The sequence below is a fragment of the Oncorhynchus masou genome, chromosome 30 (genome assembly GCF_036934945.1).
Source record: "Oncorhynchus masou masou isolate Uvic2021 chromosome 30, UVic_Omas_1.1, whole genome shotgun sequence".
Classification (NCBI taxonomy): domain Eukaryota; kingdom Metazoa; phylum Chordata; class Actinopteri; order Salmoniformes; family Salmonidae; genus Oncorhynchus; species Oncorhynchus masou.
Window position 1 is genome coordinate 59,353,036 of NC_088241.1, and position 12,241 is coordinate 59,365,276.

A 12,241-nucleotide genomic window follows, 5' to 3' on the forward strand; every position below is an offset into this window, starting at 1 on the left:
TACAGCACGAGGCAGTTACAGCACGAGGCAGGTATATGAATAGGTAAGATATGAATAGGTAGGTACAGTATTAGGCAGGTACAGTATTAGGTAGGTATATGATTAGGCAGGTACAGTATTCGGTAGGTACAGTATTAGGCAGGTATATGAATAGGTAGGTAAAGTATTAGGTAGGTAAAGTATTAGGTAGGTACAGTATTAGGCAGGTACAGTATTAGGTAGGTATATGATTAGGCAGGTACAGAAATTAGGCAGGTACAGAAATTAGCTAGGTGCAGTATTAGGCAGGTACAGTATTAGGCAGGTATATGAATAAGTAGGTAAATTATTAGGCAGGTACAGTATTAGGTAGGTATATGAATAGGCAGGTACAGCACTAGGCAGGTACAGCACTAGGCAGGTACAGCATTCTGTAGGTATATGAATAGGTAAAATATGAATAGGTAGGTACAGTATTAGGCAGGTACAGTATTAGGCAGGTATATGAATAGCTAGGTACAGTATTCGCTAGATACAGTATTAGGTAGGTAAAGTATTTGGCAGGTATATGAATAGGCAGGTACAGCACGAGGCAGGTACAGCACGAGGCAGGTACAGCACGAGGCAGGTACAGCACGAGGCAGGTACAGCACGAGGCAGGTACAGCACTCGGTATGTATATGAATAGGTAAGATATGAATAGGTAGGTACAGTATTAGGCAGGTACAGTATTAGCTAGGTATATGAATAGGAAGGTACAGTATTAGGTAGGTACAGTATTAGGCTGGAATATGAATAGGTAGGTATAGTATTAGGCAGGTACAGTATTAGGCAGGTATATGATTAGGCAGGTACAGTATTAGGCACGTACAGTATTAGGCAGGTATATGATTAGGCAGGTACACTATTAGGCAGGTACAGTATTAGGTAGGTACAGTACTAGGCAGGTACAGTATTGGGCAGGTACAGTACTAGGCAGGTACAGTATTAGGCAGGTACAGTACTAGGCGGGTACAGTATTAGGCGGGTACAGTATTAGGCGGGTACAGTATTAGGCGGGTACAGTATTAGGCGGGTACAGTATTAGGCAAGTATATGAATAAGTAGGTACAGTACTAGGCGGGTACAGTACTAGGCGGGTACAGTATTAGGCGGGTACAGTATTTGGCGGGTACAGTATTAGGCAGGTATATGAATAAGCAGGTACAGCACTAGGCAGGTACAGCACTAGGCAGGTACAGCACTAGGCAGGTACAGCACTAGGCAGGTACAGCACTAGGCAGGTACAGCACTAGGCAGGTACAGCACTAGGCAGGTACAGCACTCGGTAGGTATATGAATAGGTAAGATATGAATAGGTAGGTACAGTATTAGGCAGGTACAATATTAGGCATGTATATGAATAGCTAGGTACAGTATTAGCTAGGTACAGTATAAGGCAGGTACAGTTTTAGCTAGGTACAGTATTAGCTAGGTATATGAATAGGTAGGTACAGTATTAGCTAGGTACAGTATTAGATAGGTATATGAATAGGAAGGTACAGAATTAGCTAGGTATATGAATAGCTAGGTACAGTATTAGGTAGGTATATGAATAGGTAGGTATATGAATAGGTAGGTACAGTACTAGGTAGGTACAGTACTAGGTAGGTATATGAATAGTTAGTATAGTATTAGGCAGGTACAGTACTAGGTAGGTATATGAATAGTTAGTATAGTATTAGGCAGGTACAGTACTTGGCAGGTACAGCATTCGGTAAGTATATGAATAGGTAGGTACAGTATTAGGTAGGTACAGTACTTGGTGGGTATATGAATAGGTAGGTACAGTACTTGGTAGGTACAGTACTTGGTAGGTATATGAATAGTTAGTACAGCACTAGGCAGGTACAGCACTAGGCAGGTACTGCACTAAGCAGGTACAGCACTAGGCAGGTACAGCACTAGGCAGGTACAGCACTAGGCAGTTACAGCACGAGGCAGGTACAGTGTTAGGTAAGTATATGAATAGGCAGGTACAGTACTAGGCAGGTACAGCACTAGGCAGGTACAGCATTCGGTAAGTATATGAATAGGTAGGTACAGTATTAGGTAGGTACAGTACTTGGTGGGTATATGAATAGGTAGGTACAGTACTTGGTAGGTACAGTACTCGGTAGGTATATGAATAGTTAGTACAGCACTAGGCAGGTACAGCACTAGGCAGGTACTGCACTAAGCAGGTACAGCACTAGGCAGGTACAGCACTAGGCAGGTACAGCACTAGGCAGTTACAGCACGAGGCAGGTACAGTGTTAGGTAAGTATATGAATAGCTAGGTACAGTACTAGGCAGGTACAGCACGAGGCAGGTACAGCACGAGGAAGGTACAGCACAAGGAAGGTACAGTATTCGGTAAGTATTTGAATAGGCAGGTACAGTATTAGGCAGGTACAGTATTCGGTAAGTATATGAATAGGCAGGTACAGTATTAGCCAGGTACATGAATAGGTCGGTAGAGTATTAGGCAGGTACAGTACTTGGTAGGTATATGAATAGGTAGGGACAGTACTTGGTAGGTACAGTACTTGATAGGTATATGAATAGGTAGGTACAGTACTTGGTAGGTATATGAATAGGTAGGTACAGTACTAGGTAGTTACAGTACTTGGTAGGTATATGAATAGGTAGGTACAGTACTAGGTAGTTACAGTACTTGGTAGGTACAGTACTTGGTAGGTATATGAATAGGTAGGTACAGTACATGGTCGGTACAGTACTTGGTAGGTATATGAATAGGTAGGTACAGTACTTGGTAGGTACAGTACTCGGTAGGTAGATCAATAGGTAGGTACAGTACTAGGTAGTTACAGTACTTGGTAGGTATATGAATAGGTAGGTACAGTACATGGTAGGTACAGTACTTGGTAGGTATATGAATAGGTAGGTACAGTATTAGGCAGGTACAGTACTTGGTAGGTATATGAATAGGTATGTACAGTATTAGGCAGGTACAGTACTCGGTAGGTATATGAATAGGTAGGTACAGTACTAGGTAGTTACAGTACTTGGTAGGTATATGAATAGGTAGGTACAGTACATGGTAGGTACAGTACTTGGTAGGTATATGAATAGGTAGGTACAGTACTTGGTAGGTACAGTACTCGGTAGGTACATCAATAGGTAGGTACAGTACTAGGTAGGTACAGTACTAGGTAGTTACAGTACTTGGTAGGTACAGTACTAGGTAGGTACAGTACTTGGTAGGTATATGAATAGGTAGGTACAGTACAGTACTTGGTAGGTATATGAATAGGTAGGTACAGTACTTGGTAGGTACAGTACTCGGTAGGTATATGAATAGGTAAGTACAGTACTAGGTAGGTACAGTACTTGGTAGGTATATGAATAGGTAGCTACAGTACTTGGTAGGTACAGTACTCGGTAGGTATATGAATAGGTAGGTACAGTACTAGGTAGGTACAGTACTTGGTAGGTACAGTACTTGGTAGGTATATGAATAGGTAGGTACAGTACTTGGTAGGTATATGAATAGGTAGGTACAGTATTAGGTAGGTACAGTACTTGGTAGGTATATGAATAGGTAGGTACAGTACTTGGTAGGTACAGTACTTGGTAGGTATATGAATAGGTAGGTACAGTACTTGGCAGGTACAGTACTCGGTAGGTATATGAATAGGTAGGTACAGTACTAGGTAGGTACAGTACTTGGTAGGTATATGAATAGGTAGGTACAGTACTTGGTAGCTACAGTACTTGGTAGGTACAGTACTTGGTAGGTATATGAATAGGTAGGTACAGTACTTGGTAGGTACAGTACTCGGTAGGTATATGAATAGGTAGGTACAGTACTAGGTAGGTACAGTACTTGGTAGGTATATGAATAGGTAGGTACAGTACTTGGTAGGTACAGTACTCGGTAGGTATATCAATAGGTAGGTACAGTACTTGGTAGGTACAGTACTTGGTAGGTACAGTACTTGGTAGGTACAGTACTTGGTAGGTACAGTACTTGGTAGGTATATGAATAGGTAGGTACAGTACTAGGTAGGTACAGTACTTGGTAGGTATATGAATAGGTAGGTACAGTACTTGGTAGGTAGAGTACTTGGTAGGTATATGAATAGGTAGGTACAGTACTTGGTAGATACAGTACTTGGTAGGTATATGAATAGGCAAGTACAGTACTAGGTAGGTACAGTACTTGGTAGGTATATGAATAGGTAGGTACAGTACTTGGTAGGTACAGTACTCGGTAGGTATATGAATAGGTAGGTACAGTACTAGGTAGGTACAGTACTAGGTAGGTACAGTACTTGGTAGGTATATGAATAGTTAGTACAGCACTAGGCAGGTACAGCACTAGGCAGGTACAGCACTAGGCAGGTACAGCACTAGGCAGGTACAGCACTAGGCAGGTACAGCACTAGGCAGGTACAGCACTAGGCAGGTACAGCAGGAGGAAGGTACAGTATTCGGTAAGTATATGAATAGGCAGGTACAGTATTAGGCAGGTACAGTATTAGGTAGGTATATGAATAGGTAGGGACAGTACTTGGTAGGTACAGTACTTGGTAGGTATATGAATAGGTAGGTACAGTACTTGGTAGGTACAGTACTCGGTAGGTGCAGGAATAGGTAGGTACAGTACAGTACTTGGTAGGTACAGTACTTGGCAGGTATATGAATAGGTAGGTACAGTATTAGGCAGGTACAGTATTAGGCAGGTATATGAATAGGTAGGTACAGTATTAGGTAGGTACAGTATTAGGCAGGTATATGAATAGGTAGGTACAGTATTAGGTAGGTAAAGTATTTGGCAGGTATATGAATAGGCAGGTACAGCACGAGGCAGGTACAGCACGAGGCAGGTACAGCACGAGGCAGGTACAGCACGAGGCAGGTATATGAATAGGTAAGATATGAATAGGTAGGTACAGTATTAGGCAGGTACAGTATTAGGTAGGTAAAGTATTAGGTAGGTACAGTATTAGGCAGGTACAGTATTAGGTAGGTATATGATTAGGCAGGTACAGAAATTAGGCAGGTACAGAAATTAGCTAGGTGCAGTATTAGGCAGGTACAGTATTAGGCAGGTATATGAATAAGTAGGTAAATTATTAGGCAGGTACAGTATTAGGTAGGTAAATGAATAGGCAGGTACAGCACTAGGCAGGTACAGCACTAGGCAGGTACAGCATTCTGTAGGTATATGAATAGGTAAGATATGAATAGGTAGGTACAGTATTAGGCAGGTACAGTATTAGCTAGGTATATGAATAGGTAGGTACAGTATTAGCTAGGTACAGTATTAGCTAGGTATATGAATAGGAAGGTACAGTATTAGGTAGGTACAGTATTAGGCAGGTATATGAATAGCTAGGTACAGTATTCGCTAGATACAGTATTAGGTAGGTAAAGTATTTGGCAGGTATATGAATAGGTAGGTACAGCACGAGGCAGGTACAGCACGAGGCAGGTACAGCACGAGGCAGGTACAGCACTCGGTATGTATATGAATAGGTAAGATATGAATAGGTAGGTACAGTATTAGGCAGGTACAGTATTAGCTAGGTATATGAATAGGTAGGTACAGTATTAGCTAGGTACAGTATTAGCTAGGTATATGAATAGGAAGGTACAGTATTAGGTAGGTACAGTATTAGGCTGGAATATGAATAGGTAGGTATAGTATTAGGCAGGTACAGTATTAGGCAGGTATATGATTAGGCAGGTACAGTATTAGGCACGTACAGTATTAGGCAGGTATATGATTAGGCAGGTACAGTATTAGGCAGGTACAGTACTAGGCAGGTACAGTATTAGGCAGGTACAGTACTAGGCAGGTACAGTATTAGGCAGGTACAGTATTAGGCGGGTACAGTATTAGGCGGGTACAGTATTAGGCGGGTACAGTATTAGGCAAGTATATGAATAAGTAGGTACAGTACTAGGCAGGTACAGTACTAGGCGGGTACAGTACTAGGCGGGTACAGTATTAGGCAGGTATATGAATAAGCAGGTACAGCACTAGGCAGGTACAGCACTAGGCAGGTACAGCACTAGGCAGGTACAGCACTAGGCAGGTACAGCACGAGGAAGGTACAGCACAAGGAAGGTACAGTATTCGGTAAGTATATGAATAGGCAGGTACAGTATTAGCCAGGTACATGAATAGGTCGGTAGAGTATTAGGCAGGTACAGTACTTGGTAGGTATATGAATAGGTAGGGACAGTACTTGGTAGGTACAGTACTTGGTAGGTATATGAATAGGTAGGTACAGTACTTGGTGGGTATATGAATAGGTAGGTACAGTACTGGGTAGTTACAGTACTTGGTAGGTATATGAATAGGTAGGTACAGTACTTGGTAGGTACAGTACTTGGTAGGTATATGAATAGGTAGGTACAGTACATGGTAGGTACAGTACTTGGTAGGTATATGAATAGGCAGGTACAGTACTTGGTAGGTACAGTACTCGGCAGGTATATCAATAGGTAGGTACAGTATTAGTTACAGTACCAGTATTTGGTAGGTATATGAATAGGTAGGTACAGTACAAACAGTATTAGGTATATGAATAGGTAGGTACAGTATTAGGCAGGTACAGTACTCGGTAGGTATATGAACAGTATTAGGTACAGTACTAGTAGTTACAGTACTTGGCAGGTATATGAATAGGTAGGTACAGTACTTGGCAGGTAGGTAGGTACAGTATTAGGCAGGTACAGTACTAGGCAGGCACAGTACAGTATGAATAGGCAGGTACAGTACTAGGCAGGTACAGCACTTGGCAGGTATATGAACAGGCAGGTACAGCATTAGGTAGGTACAGTACTTGGTAGGTAGGTGAATAGGTAGGTACAGCATTAGGCAGGTACAGTACTTGGTAGGTATATGAACAGGTAGGCACAGTACTTGGTAGGTATATGAATAGGCAGGTACAGTACCTGGCAGGTACAGTAGGTATATGAATAGGTACAGCACTAGGCAGGCACAGTACTAGGCAGGTATATGAACAGACAGTACAGCACAGGCAGTACAGTATAGGCAGGTACAGCACTTAGGTATATGAATAGGCAGGTACAGTACTTAGGCAGGCACAGGTGGCAGGTACATCAATAGGCAGGTACAGTACTTGGTAGGTACAGTACTTAGGCAGGTACAGTACTTGGTAGGTACAGTACTTGGCAGGTATATGAATAGGTAGGTACAGTACTTAGGTAGGTACAGTACTTGGCAGGTATATGAACAGGTAGGTACAGCACTAGGTAGGTACAGTACTTGGTAGGTATATGAATAGGCAGGTACAGTACTTGGTAGGTACAGTACTTGGTAGGTATATAAATAGGTAGGTACAGTACTAGGTAGGTACAGTACCAGGTAGGTACAGTATTAGGTAGGTATATGAATAGTTAGTATAGTATTAGGCAGGTACAGCACTAGGCAGGTACAGTAGGCAGGTACAGCACGAGGCAGGTACAGTAGGCAGGTACAGCAGAGGCAGGTACAGTATTCGGTAAGTATATGAATAGGCAGGTACAGTATTAGGTAGGTACAGTACTTGGTGGGTATATAGGTAGGTACAGTATAGGACAGTAGGTAGGTATATGAATAGCAGGTACAGTACTAGGCAGGTACAGCACTAGGCAGGTACAGTAGGCAGGTACAGCACTAGGCAGGTACAGCACTAGGCAGGTACAGCACTAGGCAGGTACAGCAGGAGGAAGGTACAGTAGGAGGAAGGTACAGTATTCGGTAAGTATATGAATAGGCAGGTACAGTATTAGGCAGGTACAGTACTTGGTAGGTATATGAATAGGTAGGTACAGTACTAGGTAGGTATATGAATAGGTAGGGACAGTACTTGGTAGGTACAGTACTTGGTAGGTATATGAATAGGTAGGTACAGTACTTGGTAGGTACAGTAGGTAGGTACAGGAATAGGTAGGTACAGTACAGTACTTGCAGGTAGGTATATGAATAGGTAGGTACAGCACTAGGCAGGTACAGCACTTGGTAGGTGAACAGGTAGGTACAGTATTAGGCAGGTACAGTACTTGGTAGGTATATGAATAGGTACAGTACTAGGTAGGTACAGTATAGGTAGGTACAGTACTTGGTAGGTATATGAATTAGGTAGGTACAGTACTTGGTAGGTTACAGTACTTGGTAGGTATATGAATATAGGTACAGTACTTGGCAGTACAGTACTTGGTAGGTATATTGGTAGGTACAGTATTTGGCAGGTCAGTACTTGGTAGGTATATCAATAGGTAGGTACAGTACTTGGTAGGTACAGTACTTGGTAGGTACAGTACTTGGCAGGTACAGTACTTGGTAGGTATATGAATAGGTAGGTACAGTACTAGGCAGGTACAGTACTTGGTAGGTATATGAATAGGTAGGTATAGTACTTGGTAGGTACAGTACTTCCAGGTATATGAATAGGCAGGTACAGTACTAGGTAGTACAGTAGGTAGGTACAGTACTTGGCAGGTATATGAATCCAGTACATTACCAGGCAGGTACAGTATAGGGCAGGTATATGAATAGGTAGGTACAGTATTAGGCAGGTACAGCAGCAGGTATATGAACAGTATTAGGCAGGTACAGTACTCGGTAGGTACAGTACTAGGTAGGTACAGTACTAGGTAGGAACAGTACTAGGTAGGTACAGTACTTGGTAGGTATATGAATAGTTAGTATAGTATTAGGCAGGTACAGCACTAGGCAGGTACAGCACTAGGCAGGTACAGCACTAGGCAGGTACAGCACTAGGCAGGTACAGCACGAGGCAGGTACAGTATTCGGTAAGTATATGAATAGGTAGGTACAGTATTAGGTAGGTACAGTACTAGGTAGGTACAGTACTTGGTGGGTATACGAATAGGTAGGTACAGTACTTGGTAGGTACAGTACTCGGTAGGTATATGAATAGGTAGGTACAGCACTAGGCAGGTACAGCACTAGGCAGGTACAGCACTAAGCAGGTACAGCACTAGGCAGGTACAGCACTAGGCAGGTACAGCACTAAGCAGGTACAGCACTAGGCAGGTACAGCACTAGGCAGGTACAGGAGGAGGAAGGTACAGTATTCGGTAAGTATATGAATAGGCAGGTACAGTATTAGGCAGGTACATGAATAGGTCGGTAGAGTATTAGGCAGGTACAGTACTTCGTAGGTATATGAATAGGTAGGTACAGTACTAGGTAGGTACAGTACTTGGTAGGTATATGAATAGGTAGGGACAGTACTTGGTAGGTACAGTACTTGGTAGGTATATGAATAGGTAGGTACAGTACTTGGTAGGTACAGTACTTGGTAGGTATATGAATAGGTAGGTAGAGTACTTGGTAGGTACAGTACTTGGTAGGTATATGAATAGGTAGGTACAGTACTCGGTAGGTACAGTACAGTACTTGGTAGGTACAGTACTTGGTAGGTATATGAATAGGTAGGTACAGTACTAGGTAGGTACAGTACTTGGTAGGTATATGAATAGGTAGGTACAGTATTAGGCAGGTACAGTACTTGGTAGGTATATGAATAGGTAGGTACAGTACTAGGTAGGTACAGTACTTGGTATGTATATGAATAGGTAGGTACAGTACTTGGTAGTTACAGTACTTGGTAGGTATATGAATAGGTATGTACAGTACGTGGTATGTACAGTACTCGGTAGGTATATCAATAGGTAGGTACAGTACTTGGTAGGTACAGTACTTGGTAGGTACAGTACTTGGTAGGTATATGAATAGGTAGGTACAGTACTAGGTAGGTACAGTACTAGGTAGGTATATGAATAGGTAGGTACAGTACTTGGTAGGTACAGTACTTGGTAGGTACAGTACTTGGTAGGTACAGTACTTGGTAGGTATATGAATAGGTAAGTACAGTACTAGGTAGGTACAGTACTTGGTAGGTATATGAATAGGTAGGTACAGTACTTGGTAGGTACAGTACTCAGTAGGTATATGAATAGGCAGGTACAGTACTAGGCAGGTACAGTACTAGGCAGGCACAGTACTAGGTAGGTACAGTACTTGGTAGGTATATGAACAGGCAGGCACAGCACCAGGCAGGTACAGTACTTGGTAGGTATATGAATAGGTAGGTACAGTATTAGGCAGGTACAGTACTTGGTAGGTATATGAATAGTCAGTACAGTATTAGGCAGGTACAGTACTTGGTAGGTATATGAATAGGTAGGGACAGTACTTGGTAGGTACAGTACTTAAAGTAGGTATATGAATAGGCAGGTACAGTACTTGGCAGGTACAGTACTTGGTAGGTATATGAATAGGCAGGTAGAGTACTTGGTAGGTACAGTACTTGGTAGGTATATGAATAGGCAGGTACAGTACTCGGTAGGTACAGTACAGTACTTGGTAGGTACACTTACTTGGTAGGTATATGAATAGGTAGGTACAGTACTAGGTAGGTACAGTACTTGGTAGGTATATGAATAGGTAGGTACAGTATTAGGCAGGTACAGTACTTGGTAGGTATATGAATAGGTAGGTACAGTACTAGGTAGGTACAGCACTTGGTATGTATATGAATAGGTAGGTACAGTACTTGGTAGTTACAGCACTTGGCAGGTATATGAACAGGTATGTACAGTACTTGGTATGTACAGTACTCAGGTATATCAATAGGCAGGCACAGTACTTGGTAGGTACAGCACTTGGTAGGTACAGTACTTGGTAGGTATATGAATAGGTAGGTACAGTACTAGGTAGGTACAGTACTAGGTAGGTATATGAATAGGTAGGTACAGTACTTGGTAGGTACAGTACTTGGTAGGTACAGTACTTGGTAGGTACAGTACTTGGTAGGTATATGAATAGGTAAGTACAGTACTAGGTAGGTACAGTACTTGGTAGGTATATGAATAGGTAGGTACAGTACTTGGTAGGTACAGTACTCGGTAGGTATATGAATAGGTAGGTACAGTACTCGGTAGGTACAGTACTAGGTAGGTACAGTACTAGGTAGGTACAGTACTTGGTAGGTATATGAATAGGTAGGTACAGTACTAGGTAGGTACAGTACTTGGTAGGTACAGTACTTGGTAGGTATATGAATAGGTAGGTACAGTATTAGGCAGGTACAGTACTTGGTAGGTATATGAATAGTCAGTACAGTATTAGGCAGGTACAGTACTCGGTAGGTAAATGAATAGGTAGGTACAGTATTAGGCAGGTACAGTACTCGGTAGGTAAATGAATAGGTAGGTACAGTATTAGGCAGGTACAGTACTTGGTAGGTATATGAATAGTCAGTACAGTATTAGGCAGGTACAGTACTCGGTAGGTAAATGAATAGGTAGGTACAGTATTAGGCAGGTACAGTACTCGGTAGGTAAATTAATAGGTAGGTACAGTTTTAGGCAGGTACAGTACTCGGTAGGTAAATGAATAGGTAGGTACAGTATTAGGCAGGTACAGTACTCGGTAGGTATATGAATAGTCAGTACAGTACTAGGCAGGTACAGTACTCGGTAGGTATATGAATAGGTAGGTACAGTATTAGGCAGGTACAGTACTCGGTAGGTAAATGAATAGGTAGGTACAGTATTAGGCAGGTACAGTACTCGGTAGGTATATGAATAGGTAGGTACAGTACTAGGCAGGTACAGTACTCGGTAGGTAAATGAATAGGTAGGTACAGTATTAGGCAGGTACAGTACTCGGTAGGTATATGAATAGGTAAGTACAGTTTTAGGTAGGTACAGTATTGGACACAGTATTGTTTTCTCCTTTAAGCCCTGCTTTGACTTCAACGGACAAAAAGGTTTGCTGCCTGGATGTCTGTGTGCTCAATAATATCATTTTTGTGCTGTTATCCTGGGCAGAATTGCCCCTACCTTTTCAAGACTTGCAGTCTGCAAACAAGGGTTGTAATTCAATACTCGTGGCTTCTTGCACATTTCAGTCCATCATGTTTAAGACCCTACAATTCCCTTCTGTGAAGACCGTTTGGGAACAAAGTCAATAGTTAACCCTGGGTGAGGCCCGCGGAGCTTCTAACTCAACATATACCAACTTCCAGCTGGTATAGGTTTTACACCAATGTCAAATATAATATCAACCTACTGAGTTTCACTTCACACCAGCCAGGGGTTGGAATACCAAGATAACATACCAATATATCATAATAGTATGATACTATAGCAAAGCATATGATATTTGCTCTGAAACAAATGGAGCAAGCAGTGATTGGGAAAATCAAATACTCCAAAATGACGACAAAGG

General features: G+C 42.1%; 1 protein-coding gene across 1 annotated transcript in view; it reads right to left on the reverse strand.

The window, feature by feature from the left end:
- LOC135522886 (activin receptor type-2B) overlaps nt 1-12,241 on the reverse strand; it is a 91,601-nt gene that overhangs the window by 22,811 nt on the left and 56,549 nt on the right. The window lies entirely within an intron of this gene.